This window comes from Dendrobates tinctorius, unplaced genomic scaffold, assembly GCF_039654945.1.
Source record: "Dendrobates tinctorius isolate UK_male_01 unplaced genomic scaffold, ASM3965494v1 ptg000132l, whole genome shotgun sequence".
In the NCBI taxonomy this organism is placed as follows: domain Eukaryota; kingdom Metazoa; phylum Chordata; class Amphibia; order Anura; family Dendrobatidae; genus Dendrobates; species Dendrobates tinctorius.
Window position 1 is genome coordinate 6114135 of NW_027361800.1, and position 27022 is coordinate 6141156.

Genomic DNA, 27022 nt, shown 5'->3' on the forward strand with positions numbered 1-27022 from the left:
TGTCCAGCATTCTGCCCCATCATGTCCAGCATTCTGCCCCATCATGTCCAACAATCTGCCCCATCATGCCCAGCATTCTGCCATCATGTCCAGCAATCTGCCTCCATCATGTCCAGCATTCTGCCATCATGTAAAGCAATCTGCCCCATCATGTCCAGCATTCTGCCATCATGTAAAGCAATCTGCCCCATCATGTCCAGCATTCTGCCATCATGTAAAGCAATCTGCCCCATCATGTCCAGCATTTTGCCCCATCATGTCCAGCAATTTGCCCCATCATGTCCAGCATTCTGCCCCCATTATGTCCAGTATTCTGCCCCATCATGTCCAGCAATCTGCCCCATCATGTCCAGCATTCTGCCCCATCATGTCCAGCATTCTGCCCCATCATGTCCAGCAATCTGCCCCATCATGTCCAGCAATCTGCCCAATCATGTCCAGCAATCTGCCCAATCATGTCCAGTAATCTGCCCCATCATGTCCAGCAATCTGCCCCATCATGTCCAGCATTCTGCCATCATGTCCAGCATTCTGCCCCCATTATGTCTGCAACCTGCCCCCATTATGTCCAGCATTCTGCCCCATCATGTCCAGCATTCTGCCCCATCATGTCCAACAATCTGCCCCATCATGCCCAGCATTCTGCCATCATGTCCAGCAATCTGCCTCCATCATGTCCAGCATTCTACCATCATGTAAAGCAATCTGCCCCATCATGTCCAGCATTCTGCCATCATGTAAAGCAATCTGCCCCATCATGTCCAGCATTTTGCCCCATCATGTCCAGCAATTTGCCCCATCATGTCCAGCATTCTGCCCCCATTATGTCCAGTATTCTGCCCCATCATGTCCAGCAATCTGCCCCATCATGTCCAGCATTCTGCCCCATCATGTCCAGCATTCTGCCCCATCATGTCCAGCAATCTGCCCCATCATGTCCAGCAATCTGCCCAATCATGTCCAGCAATCTGCCCCATCATGTCCAGTAATCTGCCCCATCATGTCCAGCAATCTGCCCCATCATGTCCAGCAATCTGCCCCATCATGTCCAGCAATCTGCGCCATCATGTCCAGCATTCTGCCCCCATTATGTCCAGCATTCTGCCCCATCATATCCAGCAATCTTCCCAATCATGTCCAGCATTCTGCCCCATTATGTCCAGCATTCTGCCCCATCATGTCCAGCAATCTGCCCCATCATGTCCAGCATTCTGCCCCATCATGTCCAGCATTCTGCCCCATCATGTCCAGCAATCTGTCTCATCATGTCCAGCAATCTGCCCCATCATGTCCAGCAATCTGCCACATCATGTCCAGCATTCTGCCCCATCATGTCCAGCATTCTGCCCCATTATGTCCAGCATTCTGCCCCATTATGTCCAGCAATCTGCCCCATCATGTCCAGCAATCTGCCCCATCATGTCCAGCAATCTGCCCCATCATGTCCAGCAATCTGCCCCATCATGTCCAGCAATCTGCCCCATCATGTCCAGCAATCTGCCCCCATTATGTCTGCAATCTGCCCCCATTATGTCCAGCATTCTTCCCCCATTATGTCCAGCATTCTGCCCCATCATGTCCAGCATTCTGCCCCATCATGTCCAGCAATCTGCCCCATCATGTCCAGCAATCTGCTCCATCATGTCCAGCATTCAGCCTTGGGCCCCCCGGATCACCGCTTTCAATTAATTAAAAAAAGTTCTTACTTACCTTGTCGCGCTCCCTCCACACTGCTGAAGCACGCACTCGCTGGCGACTGAACGTGACGTCAGACGCCGGCGACGGGCGCGTTGCGGCTGGTGTCAGCTGCCAGCCTCCGATTGGCTGGCGGCTGTTAACTATTATATGTCAATACTGTTCAGCTGCCGCAGCGCCGCTAGGGGCCCGGTTTAGCGTGCCGATCCGGGCCCCCTCTGCCCACCGGGCCCCATACGCCAGTCAGGGCAGTAATGCCCTGATGGCGGCCCTGGCGGGAGGCCCTGCACTTGAGGCCCACTGAGCGGATGCGGCCTGCAGTTCCTTGTTCTGATGTTCCAGGAAAATGGGTGCCACTTGGAGCACCTGACACACGGGCTCTGTGCTGATGATGAATGGGACCGGGAAGAATCCGGTACCCACCCAGGACAAAGGGACAGTGATTGAAACTCGCCCCCTCCACAATAGGAATGCTGTTGCAGTTGTGCCTGTTGCACCTATAAATATGAAGCTGTTGGGACTGTTCTGCGTCACTGAGGGCAGGAGCCCTAGAAGTTGCCCAGATAACGTCTGGATTAATGCCTGAATGAGGACTGTTTGTGTTTTGCGTGCCTGGATGTGAAAGTGGTCAGACTGGCCGCAGTTGAAAAAGAGAGAATTTTGTTTCCCCCCTCCCAAGTTTTGTTGTGCACGTTGCGCTTCCCCAGCTGGATTACGGGACTACAACCCTGATAGGGTTAAACATCTTGGACTGTGTAAGTCTTGGAGCTCTCAAAGAAGGGAGGGGGAAACACCTGTGTGCTGAATGAGCCTGAAGGGCCAGGACAGAGCAAATTATAATTGAGTGGTCCTCTGGACCAGAATGGAACATTTGTGACCCAAAGGGTCAGGACTGAAGGAAAAATGATTCTATGAGAACTCTTGGCTGATCTTCCAGATCAGGATGAAAATTGATGTTGATGTTGTCTGCTATTCCTTTGCTCCATGTCTGGCTACCCGGAGCAGGAAGGGACTGGCACGACTGTCTGAGAAGACTCATTTCTTTCAGGAACGGAAGTCAGTGAGACCCATATTGAAAGAACTTGAACTCTAGTTTCCAGGGCTCCAACCAAGTGGAGCCGGGGTCATGCAGGACCAGTGAAGAGAGTCTTGTGACAAGAATACTACTGCATATATATTTATATATATAATGTTTCTGATGCTATGTTTTGCTTTGAAAGTTTTTAGTAATGCCATGGCCGGGGACGAGCATGCTTAAAGAAAGGTGGTATGTAAAGGGGGTGCTATGTGCCTTTCCCTTTAACTAATGTATATGTGTAAAATGTGTTGTTGCAGTAATAAAGTAATGTAGGGACAGCATAGGTATGTAGTTAGGACATTGGGACACTAGGGGGCACTGTAGTGTTAGAATATAAGTCGTTTCCATAGATATAGAGAAATGTAGATAGGATATAGATGATTAGATAAGATGTGTGGGTGGAGTCAAGTCAGTTGGAGTGGAGTGTGAGAACAGTTCAGTGGTCTGGAGTATACGGAAGAAAGTTGGAAGTGGCCTTCTGGGAAGCACTCTCAGGCCAGGAAGAGGATCTCGGGTTGGAGTCTGGGGACACCGTCTGGAACTGACAGGGACCTAAAGTCCAGTTGAGACTGCAAGCTGCAGTCTGGTACTGTCATGATCTCAGTGCGGGTTTGAGAGCGCACACGTGGGGTTAATGTTTGGAACCAGTGCTGATGACTGGCATTTCTGGGGTTAAAGGTTGTGATCCCGATGCAGGCTTACCTGCACACCTGGGGCTATGATTGTGGCCTCTCCCTGGTTCTGGGGGAGGCTTCTTATAGCCTCAGGACGCTCCCATCCCTGTCAGTTATACTTTCGCCCTTGGCATTGTGTGGTGACCCCTGAGTGTGTTTGTGCTGTGTTCTGGTTACTTGATTCTCTGTGTATGACTCGGTCTGTTCTCTGGATATCGCTTTGGATTCTGCCTGGTACCTCCTATGTCTGTTTGGTTTTGATCTCTGCTTGGCCCTAATTATCCGCTCTGTCTCCTCCCTGGTACTGTACTGTGATCCTGTGTATGACCTTTGGCTTTGTCTGACCTCCCGTCTGTTTGTCCCTCCTGTACTTCACTTGCTCGTACTGTTGTGACCTCCGTTTTGCCTGACTCTGAGTTGTTGTATGGTGTACTGTCATATCTGAAAGCAGGACGCTAAGCCACGCCCCCTTGCAGTCACATGACCATAGGTCCCGTGCAAGCTTGCTCATTTTCAGTGTCCGCAGGTCTCGTGCCTCTTTACTTTCCAGCCCTGACTGGACCCTGACACTAATAGTTGGAGCATGCCTGGTCACCTCTGCTGCCCTGCTCCCCAGGTAACTCTTAGCACTGCTTCTGTACTCAGGACACGCGCACTGGCTCTATGAGCAAGTGTAGTGCGGTGTCTCTGACATTATAACTGACCATTTCAGTTTTGTTTTTGTTTTTTTTCTGAAGAAAAAAAAAAAAGTGTGTTATCCTCATGGATCCCATACAAGCCTTGGCTGATCAGGTCAAGCACCTGACCCAAATGTTCCATAAGCTCAATATGGAACAACGCACGATGGCCCAGACCCAGCAACAGTTGGTGGTTACTGTGCAGGGGGCTGTCGATGCAGGGGCTTCTGGTTCTGGGGGTAGGGATGTGTCATTAGCGTCCCCCGAATCTCCGGTCAAATTGCCAGACCTTTTCTCAGGGGATAAAAAGGAGTTCAGGTCTTTCAGAGAAGGATGCAAGCTTTTTTTTTCTCTAAGGCCCCGCTCCTCCGGGGATGAGTTCCAGAGGGTGGGGGTCATTATTTCCCTACTTCGGGGGGCTCCGCAAGCATGGGCTTTCTCTCTGTCTTCCTCTGCTCCTGAACGTATGTCAGTGAACGCATTCTTTGATGCCCTCGGGCACATTTATGATGAACCTGACCGAGTGCGATTGGCAGAGGACATGGTGATGAGTGTCTGTCAGGGGACACACTCAGCTGAGTGGTTTTGTTCTGAGTTCCGCCGCTGGGCGGTAGAGGTCTCTTGGAGCGACGCCGCACTCCGAGGACTCTTTCGCAGAGGCTTGTCCGAGCGGCTGCAGGATGCCTTGGTGTTACATCCCCCACCTAACTCTCTCGAGGACGCCATGACCCAGGCCGTCCAGATGGACCGCAGGCTGCGGGCCAGAGGGGTGATGCAGGTGGATACTCCATTATTCCCCAGTGGAAAAGAGACTGCCCCTGAGCCCATGGATGTAGGCGCCCTCTCCTTGAAGGATACGGAGAGGAAACGCCGAAAGGACAAGCAGCTATGCTTTTACTGCGGTAAAACGGGACATTGGAAAAGGGAGTGCCCGAATTGCCCGTCTTCAAACCCGGTCGGCGGGAAACGACTAGGTCTGGGTAGTCAACGGGGAGGCTGCTCAGACCCTCAGGTACCATTTTCCTCGTTTTCTAAAGTAGTACTGCCTGTGGAACTGTTTGTGGATGGTAGTTCTTTTTCCTCTACAGCCTTCGTGGACTGCGGATCATCTATTAATCTTATTGACTCCCAATTGGTCACACACTGCAAGATAGGGACAGTTAGGCTCAAGGTTCCGATCAAGGTGATGGCCATTGACTCATCTCCCCTCACTAAGGAGGGAATTCGCTTTATGTCTGATGTGTTTTCGCTCAGAGTGGGTGCTACTCATGTGGAAAACATAAGTTGTTTTGTGCTGGACAATCTACCTGCAGGGTTGGTGTTGGGCATGCCCTGGTTACAACACCATAACCCAGTTATTAACTGGAAAACGGGGGAGATTGTACAATGGGGGTTTAATGATTTTGAGTTATATGATAAATCCGCACTGCTGGTTGAACCTGTTAAATCTGTGTCTGTATCATCTGTCGAGCTGGAAGGTATTCCGGAATGCCTGAAGGACTTCGAAGATGTATTCTCCGAAAGCGAGGCCGAGACGTTACCGCCACATAGACCCTTTGACTGCGCTATTGAGCTGGTCCCGGGGGCTAAATTACCTAAAGCCCGTCTGTTTAATTTGTCCGGTCCTGAGCGCTTGGCTATGAAGGAGTACATTACTGAAAGTCTGCGCAAAGGACACATACGTCCTTCAGTCTCACCTGTGGCGGCAGGTTTCTTTTTTGTAATGAAAAAAGATGGCGGGTTACGTCCCTGTCTCGACTTCCGGGAGCTTAATCAAATTATTGTACGGAATACGTACCCCCTTCCGTTGATTCCCGATTTATGTAACCAACTATCAGGGGCAAAGTGGTTTTCTAAACTGGACCTTCGGGGGGCATATAATTTGATAAGGGTCCAAGAGGGGGATGAATGGAAAACCGCGTTCCTCACGACCGAGGGACTATTTGAAAATTTAGTCATGCCGTTTGGTCTTACCAACGCCCCTGCCATATTTCAGAATTTCATCAACGTGGTATTCTCGGATCTCATTGGTTGTTTTGTCGTCATCTACTTAGATGATATTTTGATATATTCCCCCGACAAGTATTCTCATTTGGAACATGTACGAACTGTGCTCCAAAGGCTGAGAGAAAATCATTTGTATGCCAAATTGGAAAAATGTGTATTCTGTGTACAAGAGTTGTCCTTTTTGGGGTTAACCCCTTCATGACCAAGCCTATTTTGACCTTAATGACCAGGCCATTTTTTGCAATTCTGACCAGTGTCCCTTTATGAGGTAATAACTCAGGAACGCTTCAACGGATCCTAGCGATTCTGAGAATGTTTTTTCGTGACATATTGGGCTTCATGTTAGTGGTAAATTTAGGTTGATAATTTTTGCGTTTATTTGTCAAAAAATCAGAAATTTGGTGAAAATTTAGAAAATTTTGCAATTTTCAAATTTTGAATTTTTATTCTGTTAAACCAGAGAGTTATGTGACACAAAATAGTTAATAAATAACATTTCCCATATGTCTACTTTACATCAGCACAATTTTGGAAACAAAATATTTTTTTGTTAGGAAGTTATAAGGGTTAAAAGTTGACCAGCGATTTCTCATTTTTACAATAAAATTTACAAAACCATTTTTTTTAGGGACCACCTCACATTTGAAGTCACTTTGAGGGGTCTATATGGCAGAAAATACCCAAAAGTTACACCATTCTAAAAACTGCACCCCTCAAGCTACTCAAAACTACATTCAAGAAGATTATTAACCCTTCAGGTGTTTCACAGGAACTAAAGCAATGTGGAAAGAAAAAATGGACATTTTAATTTTTCCAACAAAAATTTTCTTTTAGCATCAATTTTTTCATTTTCACATGGGAAACAGGATAAAATGGATCCTAAAATTTGTTGGGCAATTTCTTCTGAGTACAACGATACCTCATATGTGGTCATAAACCACTGTTTGGGCGCACGGCATGGCTCAGAAGGGAAGGAGCGCCATTTGACTTTTTGAATGGAAAATATGCTGGAATATTTAGCGGTTGCCATGTCATGTTTGGAGAGCCCCTGTGTGCATAAACATTGGAGCTCCTCCACAAGTGACCCCATTTTGGAAACTAGACCCCCCCAAGGAACTTATTAGATGCATAGTGATCACTTTGAACCCCCAGGTACTTCACAAATTGATCTGTAAAAAAAAAAAATACTTTTTTTTCACAAAAATTTTCTTTTAGCCTCAGTTTTTTCATTTTCACATGGGCAACAGGATAAAATGGATCCTAAAATTTGTTGAGCAATTTCTCCTGAGTGCACAGATACCTCATATGTGGTCATAAACCACTGTTTGGGTGCACGGCATGGCCCGGAAGGCAAGGAGCACCATTTGACTTTTTGAATGGAAAATTAGCTCCAATCGTTATCGGACACCATGTCGCATTTGGAGAGCCCCTGTGCACCTAAACATAGGAGCTCCCCCACAAGTGACCCCATTTTGGAAACTAGACCCCCTAAGGAACTTATCTAGACGTGTAGGGAGCACTTTGAACCCCCAAGTGCTTCACAAAAGTTTATAACACAAAGCAGTGAAAATAAAAAATATTTTTTTTTCCTCAAAAATGAATTTTAGCACACTATTTTTAATTTTCACAAGGCTAACAGGAGAAATTGGACCACAAATCTTGTTGTCCAGTTTGTCCTGAGTACGCTGGTACCCCATATGTGGGGGGGAACCACTGTTTGGGCACACGGCAGGGCTCAGAAGGGAAGGAGCGCCATTTGACTTTTTGAAATGCAAATTACTTCCAATCGTTAGCGGACACCATGTTGTGTTTGGAGAGCCCCTGTGTGCCTAAACATTGGAGCTCCCCCACAAATGACCCCATTTTGGAAACTAGACCCCCTAAGGAACTTATCTAGATGTGTAGTGAGCACCTTGAACCCTCAAGTGCTTCACAAAAGTTTATGACGCAGAGCCGTGAAAATTAAAAAAAAAATTTTTTCCCTCAAAAAATTATTTTTTAGTGCGCAATTTTTTATTTTCACAAGGGTACCAGGATAAATTAGACCCCAAAATTTGTTGTCCAGTTTGTCCTGAGTACGCTGGTACCCCACATGTGGGGAGGAACCACTGTTTGGGCACACGTTGGGGCTCGGAAGGGAAGTAGTGACATTTTGAAATGCTGACTTTGATGGAATGGTCTGCGGGTGTCATGTTACATTTGCAGAGCCCCTGATGTACCTAAACTGTGGAACCCCCCCACAAGTGACCCCATTTTGGAGACTAGACCCCCCAAGGAACTTATCTAGATGTGTGGTGAGCACCTTGAACCCCCAAACGCTTCACAGAAGTTTATAACGCAGAGCCGTGAAAATAAAAAATATTTTTTTTTCCACAAAAAAAAAAATGATTTTTAGCCAGCAATTTTTTTTTCACAGGGGTAGCAGGATAAATTGGCCCCAAAAGTTGTTGTCCAGTTTGTCCTGAGTATGCTGATACCTCATATGTGGGTGGGGACCACTGTTTGGGTACACGTCGGGGCTCGGAAGGGAAGTAGTGACATTATGAAATGCTGACTTTGATGGAATGGTCTGCGGGCATCATGTTACATTTGCACAACCCCTGATGTACCTAAACTGTGGAACCCCCCCACAAGTGACCCCATTTTGGAAACTAGACCCCCTAAGGAACTTATCTAGATGTGTGGTGAGCACCTTGAACCCCCAAGTGCTTCACAGAAGTTTATAACGCAGAGATAAATTGGACCCCAAAAGTTGTTGTACAGTTTGTCCTGAGTACGCTGGTGCCCCATATATGGGGGGGAACAATTGTTTGGGCACACGTAAGGGCTCGGAATGGAAGTAGTGGCGTTTTGAAATGCAGACTTTGATGGAATGGTCTGCGGTCGTCATTACGTTTGCAGAGCCCCTGATGTGCCTAAACAATAGAAACCCCCCACAAGTGACCCCATTTTGGAAACTAGACCTCCCAAGTAACTTATCTAGATGCCTGGTGAGCACTTTGGACCCCCAAGTGCTTCACAGAAGTTTATAACGCAGAGACGTGAAAATTAAAAAAAAAAATTTTTCCACAAAAATATTTTTTTAGCCCCCAATTTTTTATTTTCCCAAGGGTACCAGGAGAAATTAGACCCCCAAAGTTGTTGTGCTATTTTTCCTGAGTACGCTGATACCCCATATGTTGGGGTAAACCACTGTTTGGGCTTGGAAGGGAGGAAGCACCGTTTAACTTTTTGAACGCAAAATTGGCTGGAATCAATGGTTGCACCATGTCGCGTTTGGTGACCCCCTGATGTGCCTAAACAGTGGAAACCCCTCAATTCTAACTCCAGCCCTAACCCCAACACACCCCTAACCACAGCCCTAACCCCAACACATCCCTAACCCTAATTCCAACCCTAACCATAACCCTAACCCCAACAGACCCCGAACCCTAATCCCAACCCTAACCATAACCCTAACCACAAGCCTAACCCTAATTCCAACCCTAACCCTAATTCCAACCCTAACCCTCTTTCCAACCCTAACCCTTTCCAACCCTAACCCTCTTTCCAACCCTAACCCTCTTTCCAATCCTAACCCTAACCCTCTTTCCAACCCTAACCCTCTTTCCAACCCTAACCCTAACCCTCTTTTCAACCCTAACCCTCTTTTCATCCCTAACCCTAACCCTCTTTTTAACCCTAACCCTAACCCTCTTTTCAACCCTAACCCTAACCCTCTTTTCAACCCTAACCCTAATGGAAAAATAAAAATAAAAATATTTTCTTTATTTTATTAGTTCTGCCTACCTATGGGGGTGATAATCGGGGGGTTTATTTACTTTTTCTTTCATTTTGATCACTGTGAGAGTGATCAAAATGAAAGAATGGAATCTGCAGCCGGCAGATTTGGGCGGGCGCACTGCGCATGCGCCCGCCATTTTCAAAGATGGCGGCGCCCATCATCCGGACCCGAGGGACACCGGGAGGGACGGGGGGACTCAGGAGGTACCGGGGGGGTGAGGGGAGGATCGGAGGCTGGCGGGGAGCAGAGGGAATGGGAGGGGGGCAGATGATGACAGCGGCAGCAGATCGCCGCTGTCATTCAGTTGCGGGGGGGCGATCGCCGGTGGGGGGGGTGGAATCGGTGTCTCCAGCCATGTCCGATGCTACAGCAGCGTCGGACATGGCTGGATTGTAATATTTCATCAATTTTCATTGATGAAATATTACTATCGCTCTGATTGGCTGTTTCACTTTTAACAGCCAATCAGAGCGATCGTAGCCATGTGGGGGTGAAGCCACGCCCCCTGTGGTGAATTACAAAGCCCCCTGTATCTGCGGGTCGGGTGACCTTTCAGTGACCCCGGTCACCCGACCCGCAGGGGGGCTTTGAAGTCATGACGCCACATAGGCGTCACTGGTCAGATTTGAACCAGGTTTCATGACGCCTATGTGGCGTCATTGGTCGTGAAGGGGTTAATTGTATCCGGTGAGGGTTTTCGCATGGACCCCAAGAAGGTGCAGGCCATTGCGGATTGGGTGCAACCCCGAGATCTTAAGGGTCTTCAGCGCTTCTTGGGGTTCGCCAATTATTACCGCAAATTTATCCGGGGGTTTTCGCAAGTGGTCAAACCTCTCACGGATCTAACATGCAAAGGTGCGGATGTGAGAAATTGGTCCTCGCTCGCAAAAGAGGTCTTTGCGACGCTGAAAAAATGTTTTATGTCTGCTCCTGTGTTAGTGCAGCCAGATCCGTCCAAACCATTCGTCGTGGAAGTGGACGTATCTGAGGTGGGGGTGGGGGCGGTGTTGTCCCAAGGGCCTGCCACTCTAACCAACCTCAGGCCATGTGCTTTCTTTTCCAAGAAGTTCTCGGCTGCGGAAAGAAATTACGACGTAGGCAATAGAGAGCTTCTTGCGGTCAAATTGGCGTTTGAAGAATGGAGGCACTTTTTGGAGGGGGCCAGTCACCCGGTTACGGTGATCACGGATCACAAAAATTTGTCGTACATTGAGTCTGCTAAAAGACTAACACCCAGACAAGCCCGTTGGTCACTTTTTTTTTCCCGTTTTCAGTTTACAATTACATTTCGTCCAGGGTCTAAGAATGTCAAGGCTGACGCCTTATCACGCAGTTTTCAGCCGGTGTCGCCCCCTGAGTCACCGTCCTCCATTCTTCACCCTGGGGTTGTGATAGCAGAGGTCTCATCTGAATTGGAACGGGAGATTCAGGGGGCCCAGTCGCAGGCCTCGGCGGCCAAGCCGGAGGGGAAGTTGTTTGTCCCAGAGCAACTTCGCCTGAAACTCTTGCAGGAGTTCCATGAATCCAAGCTGAGTGCTCACCCTGGTATTTCAGCCACACGTCTGGCGGTGGCTAGGATCTTTTGGTGGCCTACCCTTGGTTCGGATATAAAAAAATTCATTGCTGGTTGTGGGGTCTGCGCTCGTTCTAAAAGCTCTCATAGCCGGCCGGCAGGGGAGCTGATACCCTTGGCAGTGCCTGAAAGGCCATGGACTCAATTATCCATGGATTTTGTTACCAATCTCCCTCCATCTAAGGGTAATACAGTGGTATGGGTAGTGGTGGACAGGTTTTCTAAGCAGGCTCATTTCGTACCCCTGTCCGCACTACCGTCAGCTGAGACGTTGTCCAGGTTGTTTGTGCAGCATGTGATCTGGTTGCATGGGGTACCCCTGAATGTGCAGTCTGATCGTGGTGTGCAGTTTGTGGCTAAGTTCTGGCGTGCTTTCTGCAAAAAATTAGGTATGTCTCTGTCCTTTTCGTCTGCATACCATCCTGAGAGCAATGAGCAGACGGAGCGCAGTAATCAGTCCCTGGAACAGATCCTCAGGTGTCTAACCTCTGCTAGACAGAGTGACTGGTGCGATGCACTGCCGTTGGCTGAATTTGCCTTCAATAGTCGGGTGAGTCAAGCCACTGGTATGTCCCCTTTCTTGATTAACTATGGGTTCAGTCCTCATTTTGGTGAGTTTTCTCATCTGGATTCGGGGTGCCCCGGGGCTGAGGACTCTGTTCAGCAGTTAAAAGATACATGGGCAGAAGTCCAGCGGCGTATATCCAGGTCTCAAGGCAGGTATAAGTTTTTCGCGGACAGGAAACGAACACCTGGTCCCATGTTTCGGGTAGGAGAGAAAGTTTGGCTCTCCACGCGAAACATTAAGTTAAAGATTCCGTCAGCCAAGTTAGGACCCAAATTCATTGGCCCGTACAAGATTGTGGAAAAAATCAATCCAGTGGCGTATAGGCTGTGCCTTCCACCCTCTTTCAAGATCCCTAACGTCTTCCACAAATCTCTACTGAAACCTTTTGAAGCAGTCCGGGGAGACTCCGAGTCTGCTGCTTCTCCTGTTTTGGTCGAGGGGCAGGTGGAGTACGAGGTTGGTCATATCGTAGATTCCAGGTTGGTACGGCGGTCGGTACAGTACCTGGTTCATTGGAAGGGGTATGGACCGGAGGACAGGTCCTGGGTACCGGCCCGGTTGATGCATGCTGATCGCCTGGTACGGGCTTTCCATGCTAAGTACCTGGGCAAGCCTGGGGGTCCATAGGCCCCTCGTTGAGAGGGGGGTACTGTCATGATCTCAGTGCGGGTTTGATGCGCACACGTGGGGTTAATGTTTGGAACCAGTGCTGATGACTGGTATTTCTGGGGTTAAAGGTTGTGATCCCGATGCAGGCTTACCTGCACACCTGGGGCTATGATTGTGGCCTCTCCCTGGTTCTGGGGGAGGCTTCTTATAGCCTCAGGACGCTCCCATCCCTGTCAGTTATACTTTCGCCCTTGGCATTGTGTGGTGACCCCTGAGTGTGTTTGTGCTGTGTTCTGGTTACTTGATTCTCTGTGTATGACTCGGTCTGTTCTCTGGATATCGCTTTGGATTCTGCCTGGTACCTCCTATGTCTGTTTGGTTTTGATCTCTGCTTGGCCCTGATTATCCGCTCTGTCTCCTCCCTGGTACTGTACTGTGATCCTGTGTATGACCTTTGGCTTTGTCTGACCTCCCGTCTGTTTGTCCCTCCTGTACTTCGCTTGCTCGTACTGTTGTGACCTCCATTTTGCCTGACTCTGAGTTGTTGTATGGTGTACTGTCATATCTGAAAGCAGGATGCTAAGCCACGCCCCCTTGCAGTCACATGACCATAGGTCCCGTGCAAGCTTGCTCATTTTCAGTGTCCGCAGGTCTCGTGCCTCTTTACTTTCCAGCCCTGACTGGACCCTGACACTAATAGTTGGAGCACGCCTGGTCACCTCTGCTGCCCTGCTCCCCAGGTAACTCTTAGCACTGCTTCTGTACTCAGGACACGCGCACTGGCTCTATGAGCAAGTGTAGTGCGGTGTCTCTGACAGGTACTTTTGCCAACGATGGGCAACATAGACAGGTAGAGTCCAGTGGCTGCCAACGGGAGGATTCTTCAGGCTTTGGGGATAGAGAAAGTGCAGGACAAGAAATGGCAGGACCAGACCAGGAACTGTACAGGAGATGTCATGCTTGTGTCTTACGGGAGCGGATGGACTATGACTATGAAAAGAGAACTTGTTCCTATTAAAGTTTGCTAGAAAATGTGCAAGGCTACTGAAGTTATTTGTGTGTGTTTGCAGCCCCATGGGACACTGTATCCTGACCAGACTCCGGTCCCGCAGGTGGGTGAAGAACTACACACATGCCGCACCAACACCAAGACACACTCCAAAGTTGTAGTTTCGGAGAGGCCGAGTGCTGAAGAGTTAAAGCCCCTCATCACAGCTGGCACCCGGGCCCCCGTTACATCAGGCGACATTAATCTTCTTAAAGGGGCATTATTAAACAGTGGGTCTCCTAAACTGTTGTAGCCTATGCTGTGAGTGGATGGGCTGCCCAGAATTACGATGCACCCCTATACCCCTTTCATAAGATGTCCGGGAGGACCTCCATAAAAAAGGTAGCATTGAATGCGAGGCCTGCCCTGCTACCAATTCATATTCACCCCATTACACCTTGGTACCCACATACTGGATGGGCCCAGGAAAATCCACATCACCATATTCATTTGGTACACCCGTACTCTTTGTTTTACACATTGGCAGCAAGGCCAGCCTTGCTGCATAGTCATATGCACCCCATTTCACCTTGGAACCCAAATACTGGATGGGCCCAGGAAAATCCACTTCACCATATTCATTTGGTACTCCCATACTCTATGTTTTACACATTGGCATCAAGGCCATCTCTGCTGCATTATTATATGCCCCCCATTACACCTTGAAACCCACATACTGGATGGGCCCAGGAAAATCCACTTCACAATTTTCATTTGGTACTCCCGTACTCCTTGTTTTACACATTGGCAGCAAGGTCAGCCCTGCTGTATAGTCATATGCACCCCATTACGCCTTGGAATCCACATACTGGATGGGCCCAGGAAAATCCACTTCACCATATTCATTTTGTACATCCAGAAGTCGCCAATGATACAGTAGACATAAAAGGTCTAAGTTAATCTACCCAAGTGATGAATAATGGGGCTTCGGTGCAAGATTTTCAACATATCAAAGTAAATGGCATTTGTACTCCAAAAAAAATTAATTACACCTCCATGCAAAGTGTTCTTTTTCTGACCAGAAACCCTTGAAGATCTTTATTTTTTTTTTTTTTTTAAATGTTAGTGTTTCAGATAAATAAAATAATGTGGCTTCACTGAAATCGTCTTCTGATGGCAAATAGAAGCATTCAGTGAACTGTGAAACTGTAGGCAGATATCGTACATTGCAAGATGGTGGACGTTACACAAGGCATGGTTCCAAAAGATTATTTTCCAATGTCAGAAAAGTGCGTTTTTCCCAAAACAATTACATTTCTCAATGTTCAAATAAAAAAATCACATAGAAAATTGCACAGAGTGAAGTAGAACTGACTGTAAGTAAAAAAAATGAAATACTATGCATCTCTTCCACCAAAACTTGATAACACTTCAGAGCTGTGGCTGATAAAAATATCAACAATTAGTCCAAAAGCGAGTGAAACAGATTACTTTAAGTCCTTGCAAGACTATACAGTTTACTAATGTGACACAAAATCGTGTTTGTTTTCAGTTAAGCTTTTGAGAATAACCAACAATGCAGTCTGAATGACGTGATGGAAGACAGAAGACTGTTTTTAAAAAAGAAAAAAAAAAAAAGAGTGTACCATAAAACCTCAAGCTGTCAAACCCTAATGGAATCACGACAATATGTTGAGAGCAGGATGCACTACATTGAAGGATAATCCACTTTTCGTATTTTTTAATGGTATGATGGTTCCCTCTTTGCAGCATTATGTAATGGATAATTTTGCTGTTTTATTTGACAATTTTTTAACACTAAGGTTCAGATACGGCTTTAAAGATGCTCTATCTTTCCGTGGGTGTGGTTTGCATGGAGATATGAGGCATATGGGTCGCCCTCCCAGGGCTGTGGGGTACTCGGTACCGGGCCGGTCTCTCAGATGGGAATGTCACAGCAGCGGTGACCCGGTCCGTGGCCCTGGGCACCCAAGTAAAAGGGAGATTGAATGGTGAAATGTAGTGGAAATGAATAGTTCGTGACGCCACCTGTGGTGTTCGGCAAGGGTGGTGTTAAGCCGACGCTGCATGCAGATCCTCTGGGACTGATGGTATAGCACAGCAAAGATGTTAAAGCTCCCCACAGGTAGAGCTGTAGTCCCAGGGCACTGTAGATGTAGAGGCCAAGGGAAGGCGTAGGTGTGGCAATGTCGAGCACCAAGATGTAGCAGTGCCGGGTGTGTTGGCGCAGGAATAAGTGGAGAACACCAGAGCATGCAGTTCCAAAGCTTTACTCACAGTCTGTTGTGCAAACAAGTGCCCGCTTCTGTGCCGTGTCCTTCGGGTCAGGGACTCAGTCAACCTCCAGGCCAGATGGAATACTCCTTTCCAACACTCCGCCAACATGTGCCTTTCTGAACGTCTCCTCTATAGCGCCTTTAGATGAAGTACTCCTAGTACTGAGTTACACTGGAGTTCCTCCTGTCTGATGTTCCTATGAACTCTACTTGTACGGCAGACAGCTGTAGCCTGCTTCGGGGACTCCTTGCTATTAAGTCCCAGCTCACTATCCAGTTGCTGTTGTGCCCCCAAGTCTTGTGTGGGGATAAAGTGGTCACTACTTCTATTCCTCCGGTGTCTGCTGCAGGACCATTAGTATCCATACAACCTCGGGGACTGGGCCCCGGCCTTGCGCTTAGAACTTCTAGGAAGGGTTCTCCTCTAACCCACGTCCTCTGTTCTCTTTTACTCCTCACGTTCCATACTAATCCTTTCTTTCTATGGAGAATCAGGTTTTCAGTCTAGGTTGCTCTCTCTCTCCCTTTCCCGTGCCAGCAGACCCAGGTCACTAGGATCAGCTGCAGCACTTCCATCCATCTATCCCTCTCTCCGGAGATCTTCTTCTCTCCAGCTCTCTAATCAACTAACTTCTAAACCTAAACTCTTCCCGCTCCTTGTAATGTAAACTAACTCCACCCACCTCCCAGCACGTTTCGTGTTCCAAGCAGGGCGCCACCAATGGGTGCTTTGCTACACTCCAAGCAGGGAGCCGCCGAAGGTGCTTTGCTACACTACTTTGTGGTGTGGGGTGCAGGTGTTGGAGTGTGGTTGGGAGTCTCCATCTTACCTGGATGGTGGGATACCACACCTCAGAAGGAGGTGCAGTACCTCTGTGGCGACTGAGCCTCAGGGGCGCCACACATATATGGTGAACCTGTCCAGTGGTCGTGGATCTATGGCAGAAGGTAAAGATTCTCGTAGACTAAATGTTTGGCCGGAACATTAGTTTAGACCCCGTGGTCTTCCTTCTGGGAGCAAGACATCCCTCACTTTGTAAGGGCCCACATAAATTGGCAAATTTTCTTTTTATGGCCACTAAAATCCATATAGACGTGAAATGTGTACACTGATGTGTATAGAGTGACGTACGATACCCTGCCTGCCTATAGCTGGAACCTATATACTCCTTTAATAGTCCTTAGAAGTACTGTGGGTTTAGCTGGATGTGAGGATATAGGATGCTAGAACCCACACTTATAAAGCATCAATTCTGACCCTATATCACCTGGGGCTAGCTAGATACGGATAATATAGCCCACAGGTAGCAGCAGCACCAGAAAACAGGAAGGGAATGGACCCTCTGTCTTGATGTATGCAATGCTGTATATACACACATACAGTGCCTACAGGCCTTGCACTGATGTGTATAGAGTGACGTACGATACCCTGCCTGCCTATAGCTGGAACCTATATACTCCATTAATAGTCCTTAGAAGGACTGTGGGTTTAGCTGGATGTGAGGATATAGGATGCTAGAACCCACACTTATAAAGCACCAATTCTGACCCTATATCGGCTGCTGCTACCCCTACTCTGTCTGATTCCGGAGGTGACTGTGATGAGCATGGCGGCGCCCGGTTTCTTATACCCCTGATGATGCTGTGTGGGAGAGAGGGTCCCCGTTGCGTGTCCGGGTGGCGGTTGGCGCTCTAGGGATGGAAATTGTCAGGGACAGAAGGGTAATAGCTGGGAAAGATAGACAAGAGGATGCAGTACCTAGAAATAACCACAAGATGGCAGGGGGGAGTAGTTCGGGACTCAACAGCAACTTAGAGATAGGAACCCAGAAGGGGAATTCCTGGGACAATGAGTCAGCAGACAGACATGGAGGCAGCTGGAGACGGTGGGAGCGACTGTCAGCAAGTGTAGATTACCAAGGCGAGACGAGACGCTTACCGAGGACTTCAGGGGGATAGCACCAAGACAAGCAGCCGAGACCTGCCTCCACGCTCCAGCCCATGGCCGGGCCGCTGCCGCCTCCACGCTTCAGCTAGCGGCTGCAGCCTATCCGCGGTCACCCGCGGACGCTGCCTCCACGCTCCAGCCCGTGGCCGCTGCCGCCTCCCCACTTCAGCCAGCGGCTGCAGCCTACCCGCGGTCACCCGTGGCCGCTGCCTCCACGCTCCAGCCCGCCGCAGCCGCCCCACTCCCACCAGTGGCCGCAGCTGGTACAGTGCTGTTGGCGGCCACTGCCCCGCCCCGGTCCTCTGCTGGTCGCGAACTCCCCGTTGCAGCCGTTAGCTGCGCAGGTGGCCTGCCATTTTCCACCCCTCACCGCCGCCACTTGTCCCAGTCCGGGGACTGCGGCCTATCCAGCCAAGGACTCCGCCGAGGCCCGCGGGGCCCCCGTGTCATCAACGCGCCGGAACGCGCAAAGCTTTCGTCAACGCCTCAACAACTGGGCCCAGCAACTCTTCCGTCGAAAGGTCAGCAGAACGCGAGGGACATCGGGACAGCTAAGTAGACTTTAGACTTAAGGACCCGTAGTCGGCCACACCGCGGCCCTATAGTGACCGGCCGTTGCCGGGAGTAGTCGTGTTCTACATTACCGTGTTTGCTTGTTTAGAGCCTCTGTGTGGGCAACCTGTGTTACCCCTGTTTTGGTGATCAGGTCATGACTGAGGGAAGTCCCCTCAAGTCCCATAAACGAATCTTTAAAAAGCACCATAGTTGTCTCGTGACTCGACGCTGCATCCTCCGTACCTGCTAGTACCACAGCTGTGCAGCCAGCCAATCACTGCACGACCACAACAAAGATGACTGCGGCGTTTCATAGCCTGGCAGACAATCCCTGCAGCGTGATTGGGTTTCTAAAGTCCACCAAAATTGCTGGGTGGAGACACGAGTTTCCACCGAGCTATTCCGGAAATGCTCGCTGCTTGCCGAGTACAAGCACACTAATACTCGGGCATGTAACGAGTAGTGGTGAACATGTTCGCTCATCACTAGTGGACAGGGTTCCGATCCTGTCCTCTCAGGGTTATTTTTGAATGGCCTCCTTTTGGTTTGGGGAGGGCTATATTTACCCACCTCCATTTGGGGATCCTTGTCAGTGATACATTCATTCTTGACTGAGTGTCTGACCCCTAGTGTGCTTGCATACTGTTTTGTCCTTTTGCCCTTTAATGTATGACCTGGTCTGTTTTCTCGTCTGTGCACTTGCCTAGTGACTCTGTCCTTGTTCTCCATTTCTGGCTTTGACTTTTGGCTTGGTACTCTTACTTCCCGTCTGCCTGCCCCGTTTGTACTGCATCACTATCTCTGGCTTCCTGACCTTTTGCTACTTCCTGACCACTCTTTACGTTTCACCCTTTGGTACTACATCGTCCTCCTGGCTTGACTTCGGCACTTTCTGACTACTCTCCTGCATCGCCGACCACTGCCACTACTCGGCCTCTGGCTCCGTCTCCGGTCACTCCCCCAGTGGTCACGTGTTTCAGGTCCTGCACGCCGGCAGGTAAGCTTGCTGCAGCTCTTCGCACACACTCTCGGTTCGCTTGGAACATGTGCGCAGACTCCTGCTGTAAGTCTGCAGCAGGGTTCCTGATACATGTGCTACAGACAAACCGGATTAAGCTGGTCAAAAGCCACATTCCCGAGGGAGGAGAAATGTGGGATAGAATTACACGGTGCAGGGGGAGAGAGTGAGGGGGTTGGATGCAGCAGCTATGTGCCTGCACATGAGAGCTAAGTGCTGCATGGCATAAACGTAATGGGGAGGGGCAGCACATGCTCTGAAAGTGTACCTAGAATGTAAACATATTCTGATTTTCCTGACAAAATATGAGTATATCACCTGTGTATAGTGTGTGCAGGCTGTGTGTTGTAATGTGAGTATATAGGTGTATGTCACCTGTGTATAGTGTGTGTGCAGGCTGTGTGTTGTAGTGTGAGTATATATGTCTATGCCACCTGTGCATAGTGTGTATAAGCTGTGAGTTGTACTGTGAGTATATATGTGTATGTCACCTGTGTATGGTGTGGGCAGGCTGTGTGTTGTGATGTGAGTATATATGTGTACGTCACCTGTGTATAGTGTGTGTGCAGGCTCTGTGTTGTAATTTGAGTATATATGTGTTTGTCAACTGTGTTTAATGTGTGTGCATGATGTGTGTTGTACTGTGAGAATATATGTGTATGCTGTCAGGAAAATATGGATTATCTTCTATTGTCCTGGGTATACAACAGGAACTGGCTTACTGCTCCTCCCACCATTGGTTGCTGCTAGGGGGGCAGGCCCTGCACGCAGCCCCCTCTCTATCCCTCAGTGTGAATTTCCACTCCCCCTCCCTTCAGGCAAATGGTCATTCTGGAATGTGAGTTCATGGCCGGCCAGCTAGCAGAGCCGAATGTGTTTTCCCACCGAAAATCCCTTTGTCTTCTAGGCATAATACTCAAAGTTGAATTCCATAATACCCAGTAATCCTACAAACAAGAAAATTAGATTTCCAGGATAGGGGCATTTGGGGCTATGCATGGCAGCATGTTACAGCATTTAGGGCCATTAGAAACCTGGGAAATGAATTTCTTCCCACTGACAAATGACAGACATACCTGTTGTGAACACCTTTGACCTGGCTTCTGAGTTTGGGCTCCCTCTGGTGGTTGCTGCTGGTAATGGAGCTGGTGTGGCTGACAGAAGTCAATCACCTGAGAATGATGATTGGAGCTCGGGTGTTACAGACTGGAGAGATTTAAGTGAGCAACCTTCCCTCAGTGGTTGCCGGTGATTTGGTTTGCTTCCTGAGCATTTTGGAAGTCAGCTTGCCTCCTGCTCCGTCCTGCATCTTTCAGATAAGTTATTTGACTGCTTGAATTCTTTTTGCATTTTGATTCATTTTTGCTATTCTCTGATTTTTGCTCTGCTGGTGTGAGTTCAGCCAGGTTCCCTGTTGGGACCTGTGCTGGACTCTGTTTCATATGCCACAGCTTGTGTCAGTCTTTTCTGTATCTCTAAGGCTATGTGCCCACGTAGTTTTTAGGTTGTGCGGATTTTGTTGGAAAATCCGCAAGACAAAAGTCCTGTGGTTTATCTGCAGATTAGCCTGCGGTTTTGCCCTGCGGTTTCACACCTCATAATGATAAGGTGTGAAACCGCACAAAGAATTGACATGCTGCGGATTGTAACCTGCAGCAAATCCGCGCGGAAAAATCCACAGCATGTGCACAGCGTTTTTTTATTTCCATAGGAAATAAAGGTACTGTACAACGCAGCAGAATCTGCTGCGGACCCGCAGGGCAAAATCCACTGCGGATCCGCAGCAGAATCCGCAGCGTGTGCACATACCCTAATCCCCTGTTATATCAGTATCTTTGTTTTGCGTCTAGTTCACACCAGAGTTCTGATTATTGGGGGAGAAGTCGTGTGGCCTCAGTATTTTTCTAAATCAGACGTGTTAGATTTTTCTTAGGGTTTTTTGCATGATTGCAGACAGTATCCTATTCTGTCCTGTTCTATCTAGACAGTATGGGCCCCATCATTTGCTTACTCTATTTTCGGCCTGTGTTTTGTGCTTCATCTTGTCTCACCGGCAATATATGTTCGGGGGCTATCTATTCCTTTGGGGTTCTACTCCGGGGCAGTATAGCTTTCCCATTTCTCTCTCTAGGCTTAGTTAATTCTTTGGCTGTGCCGAGGCATCTAGGGCAGCGTAGGTATGCCTCATGGCTAATTCTAGTTGTGTCGTCAATTTAGGGGTCTGCAATCGGCTAAGCTACCAACCTCTCTGGTTATCTGGTTACCTAGCCTGTTCACGTGCTATCCTCCTCGGTTACCTAATCATAACACATACCATACCATGTTTGGACTCTAAAGAACGGTAAAATAACAGGGGGAAAAATAATGCCAATTTCGTTGGCCTGTGAGCATCCAGGCCAAAGTTATGAAGAAAAGAAATTTTTGGAAACTTTAAAAGAGATGTGCCTGTTAGAAGAAGAACCAGGCCGTGGGTAACTGCTCTTCGCCGGGTCCCGAACTGTCAGGGCTGTATCCTCTGTTGTCTGGGGGAAAGCTTAGTGGACGGACCTAGACTTGCATTCAGTAGCAGGGGGTGTGGCTAAGCTATAAAACCCACAGCGGACGCGGAAGCCATCAGATTTGGCGGGAACAGACATCGCACAGCAGAGAGAAGTGAGTGCTCCAGCCCTCGAGCACCGCAGCAGCACTGGCCCGCACCTGAGCATCCCCGCTACCACCCGCAGAGACTGCACAAAGAAGACCTGCTTTCCCGCTGGCCTTTACAGAGCAAGGTGCAGAACTCTTCGGGCCCATGAGTACTGAACGTGTGCTGCCTGAGGACGACCGATTGTGTGACCGTTATCTGCGCTCTGACCCTCCAGTCTATATTTGCAGAGCCACGTTAGGCCCAAGCCGTGCTGCGACCTGTATCCTCTCTACCACACCCGTAAATGGACTAGGAACTCATCAGAAGATATCAGAGACTAACCGCTGCCGCCAGAAAATGGATCATCGTTATCTGCAAGACTTCACCGGACCAACTCCGCGTCAGCCATTGTTGATGCCATCGCTTGTCTTGCAACCCCACAGCTTGAGAACCGACTGACTGGATAAGATAATCCTAATTATTAGTTCTATTGAATTCGTTGTTCCTCCAACCAGTATTTCATTCACTTCTGGACTGCTTATCCCCCCCCATTTAATTGTTTACCTCCCTGCGTGGAGTATCCCTGTGTTAAGTAAAATTGTTAACCCTTGCTCTGTCTCTTGTCCGTGACTACATCCTGGAACCTGCTTTCATACCCCTGCCCGAAAACAGCCTATACATGAGGTCAGTAAAGTGGGAGTCCCTAAGTTTATGTCCAAACCATAAAACCATAAAACAGGAACTTCCATTTTGGCCATTATTTAGAGCTGGAGAGACAGCTGAACAATACCATGCTAGGGTACTGAATCATTTCTTTGGGAACTCTCCTCCCCTTTACCGATACGTCATACCTGTGACTGAGATTTAATTAGTTTCATATTTTTATCCCTTTTATTTTCATAACTGTTTGTACATACTTGTAATTTGTTTCTTTTGTAATATCTTTTGTATATTTTGTAAACACTGCCTTTTTCTTGGAGTAAACTCACAAAATTTGCTAGCTTTGTTCTTCTTGCTCTATAATTGGTTCGATACGTGCTTCGTGCAAATTCACGCTACTTGGGGTTGGTTTTTGATCAAATATAGGCTTATTAATGGACCGGTCTTATATCTAACGAGCAAATGGTGGAAGCATAGCATTCTGGTGTAATTGGGTATCCTGGCAGTGACAGATCAGAGGTTTATATATGTATTCCAGGCATGTGACTGGTGATATACTGGCAAAAATTAAGAGACCACTGCAAAATTTTCAGTTTGTCTGATTTTTCTCTTTAGGCCGGGGTCACACTGGCGATTAAAACGGACGAATGCAATGCGATAAAAAATCGCATTGCATTCGTCCCAATGTTATTCTATGGGGGAGCTCACATCATGCGATTTTTGATCGGATCCGATTCTCGGACCGAGACAATCGCAGCATGCTGCGATTGTCACCGATTTTCGGATCGGATTCGACAATGCAAGTCTATGGTGGTGTGAAAAAAGTGGATTGCAAACAGACCCGATGTGTAAGTTGCGATAAAATAGCACCAAGAGCCGGCATTTTTTTTTCCAAAATACAGTAACATCACAGTGTCCAGTTAAATCAAGAAACGAATTAATAGATCTAGACACATTAAATATATATATATATATATATATATTTATATATATATATATATATATATATATATTTTATACATGTCATAGAGACACATTTATATATATATATATTTCTAATTCATACAGTTCTTAATTGCAGAATAGCCGCTGAAACATTAGCCGGCTTTTGTATAACATTCTCCTGCCCGACATGAAATGACACATGGTTTACATATAGTTAACCATTTCATTTCGTGTTTTTTTTTTTTATGTCTATGACTATTAATTATATGAGGGCTTGTGGGTAAAATTTTGGAGTTGTAGGGGTTCATTTAAGGGGTTAATTCGTTGTATTAAATTATGGGGACTCCCTGCAGCCTCAGTGACGTCAGCGGGAGTCCCCGCAATTTAATACAATGAATTAACCCCTTAAATGAACCCCTACAACTCCAAAATTTTACCCACAAGCACTCATATAATTAGTAGTCATAGACATAAAAAAAAAAACATGAAATGAAATGGTTAACTATATGTAACCCATGTGTCATTTCATGTCGGGCAGGAGAATGTTATACAAAAGCCGGCTAATGTTTCAGCGGCTATTCTGCAATTAAGAACTGTATGAATTAGAAATATATATATAAATGTGTCTCTATGACATGTATAAAATATATATATATATATTTATTTAATGTGTCTAGATCTATTAATTCGTTTGTGTGCGGAAACCTGTCATTGGGCTCCATTATATGTCCATTTAGCTACCCTGCGAGAAAACCTCGCAAGACGGATGTCAAAAGGATCCTTACATGCGATTAAAATCGCATCAATGAAGAAAAATTGCATCAAAAACGGATCAATGGTTAAGATACCTTTGTGCGATTTCGGACCGTTAAAATCGGACCGTTTTTTTAATCGTTGTGTGTGACTCCAGCCTTATAGGTAAATTTTTGAGTAATATGTAAATTTCTCTTTTATTCTATAAACTACTGACAACATGTCTTCTAATTTCCAAGCTGTAAATTTTGTATTTATTTTCAGAAAATGGGAAATGGTCAAAATAACAAAAAATGCAGTGCTTGCAGACCTCAAATAATGCTAAGAAAACAATTTCATAATCATTTAGAAACAACAATACTAATGTTTTAACTCAGTAAGAGTTCGAAAATCAATATTTTGTGAAATAACCATGATTTTTAATCACAGCTTTCATGCATCTTGGCATGCTTTCCACCAGTCTTTCACACTGCTTTCGGGTGACCTTATGCCACTGCTGGTACAAAATTTAAGCAGTTCTTCTTTGTTTGATGGCTTGTGACTATCCATCTTCCTCTTGATTACATTCCAGAGGTTTTCAATGGGTTTCAGGTCTGGAGATTGGGCTGGCCATGACAGGGATTTGATGTAGTGATCCTTCATCCACACATTGATTGACCAAGCTGTGTGGCATGGCGCATTGACCTGCTGGAAAAAACAGTTCTCAGAGTTGGGGAACATTGCCTGAGCAGAAGGAATCTACTGTTTTTTCAGGATAACCTTGTATGCGGCTTGATTCATACGTCCTTCACAAAAATTAACCTGCCCAATTCCAGCCTTGCTGAAGCGTCCCCAGATCATCACCGATCCACCACCAGATTTCACAGTGGGTGCAAGATACTGTGGCTTGTACGCCTCTCCAGGTCTCCGTCTAACCATTAGACAACCAGGTGTTGGGCAGAACTTAAAATTAGAATCATCAGAGAAGATTACTTTACTCCAGTCCTCTATGGTCCAATCCTTATGGTCTTTGGCAAACTGAAAGGCTTTTTACTAACTACATAACTTGAGCCCTGCCTCTAGGAGCCTGTTACGAACTGTTCTTGCTGTGCACTTCAGCCCAGCTGCCATTTGCAATTCCTTTTGTAGATCACTTAATGTCTTCCTACGGTTGCTGAATGACATTCAAATAAGATGACGGTCATCCCAATCAGTAGAGAGTCGTTTTCACCCTCTGCTGGTCTGTAGCTTTGTTGTCCCCAATGTCTGCTGCTTGATTTCGTTGTAATGGACTGTATCCCTCTGCTAGTTGTATTGCCAACTGTTCAGCAATAAGGTTCGAATACGGCTTTAAAGAAGGCTACTACTTGGATATGACACAATTTTATTATACAATGATTAATTTAAATGATAGAACACCAAGTTAACTTTCCATCCTTGATAATGACCACACTATATCAAAGCATATAAACAATATATTACAATATGTAGGCTATTAGATATCCATATTTTTATTAGCACCACACTAGTAAAGCCAGAATTGAGCCCTTCTTTTCCTCACTCAAGACTATACTTTTCAACTCCTTTGGCATGGTTAAAAGTTATGTTTTCATTCCTATTACTTTTGGGATATTACTAGCACTTGTTTTGCCATCCAGCTTGTCCTATTGCAAGATTATTGTGAACACCACAGCAGGGTTCATACTTTCCTTCCTTAAATAAGATTTGGTTCAGGTGATCACCTAATCAGAAGCACATTAAGTAGAATGAGGTGTACTCTGGTTGGAATTCAACTGACACTGGAATGGAATGTCTGTCAGACATGTAGAGAAGCTGATTTCTAAAAAAAAACTGTGCAGAGGTCTCTTAATTTTTCCCAGAGCTGTATATACCGCCTTCACTACCTAGTGCCCCGATTAACGGCACATGGCAGGGCAGCCGCTCCGGCAACTACTTAGCCTAGGTGCAGTTCCTTGACTGACCTGGGTAAGGGGGGCGCCAGAGAGCTGCAAGTTTCAAGACTGAAACTAAAATTTAAAGTGTTTTCCTGACATATGTCACCTATGTATAGAGTGTGTGCAGGTTGTGTGTTGTAATATGAAGATATATGTGTAAGTCACCTGTGTATAGTGTGTGCAGGTTGTGTGTTGTATTTTAAGCTTATATGTGTATGCCACCTGTGTATAGTGTGTACAGGCTGTGTGCTGTACTGTGAGTTTATAGGATTATGACACCTATGTATATTGTGTTTTCAGGCTGTGTGTTGTAGTGTGAATATATACAGTATGTGTATGTCACCTGTGTACCATGTGTGCAGGCTTAGTGTTGCAATGTGAAGATATATGTGTATGTCACCTGCTTGTGCAGGCTGTGTTGTAATGTGTGAATAAATGTGTATAACATATGCAGGCTGTGTGTTGTACTGTGAGTTTATAGGTGTATGACAACTGTGTATGGCGTATGGGGCCCGGTGGGCAAAGGGAGCCGGTCTCATCTGCTCACCGGGCCCTAGCAGCATTCTAAACCGGGCCCTAGCGGCAATTCAACTCTATTAACGTGTGGGCCCGGACCCACGCGTCAATAGTTAA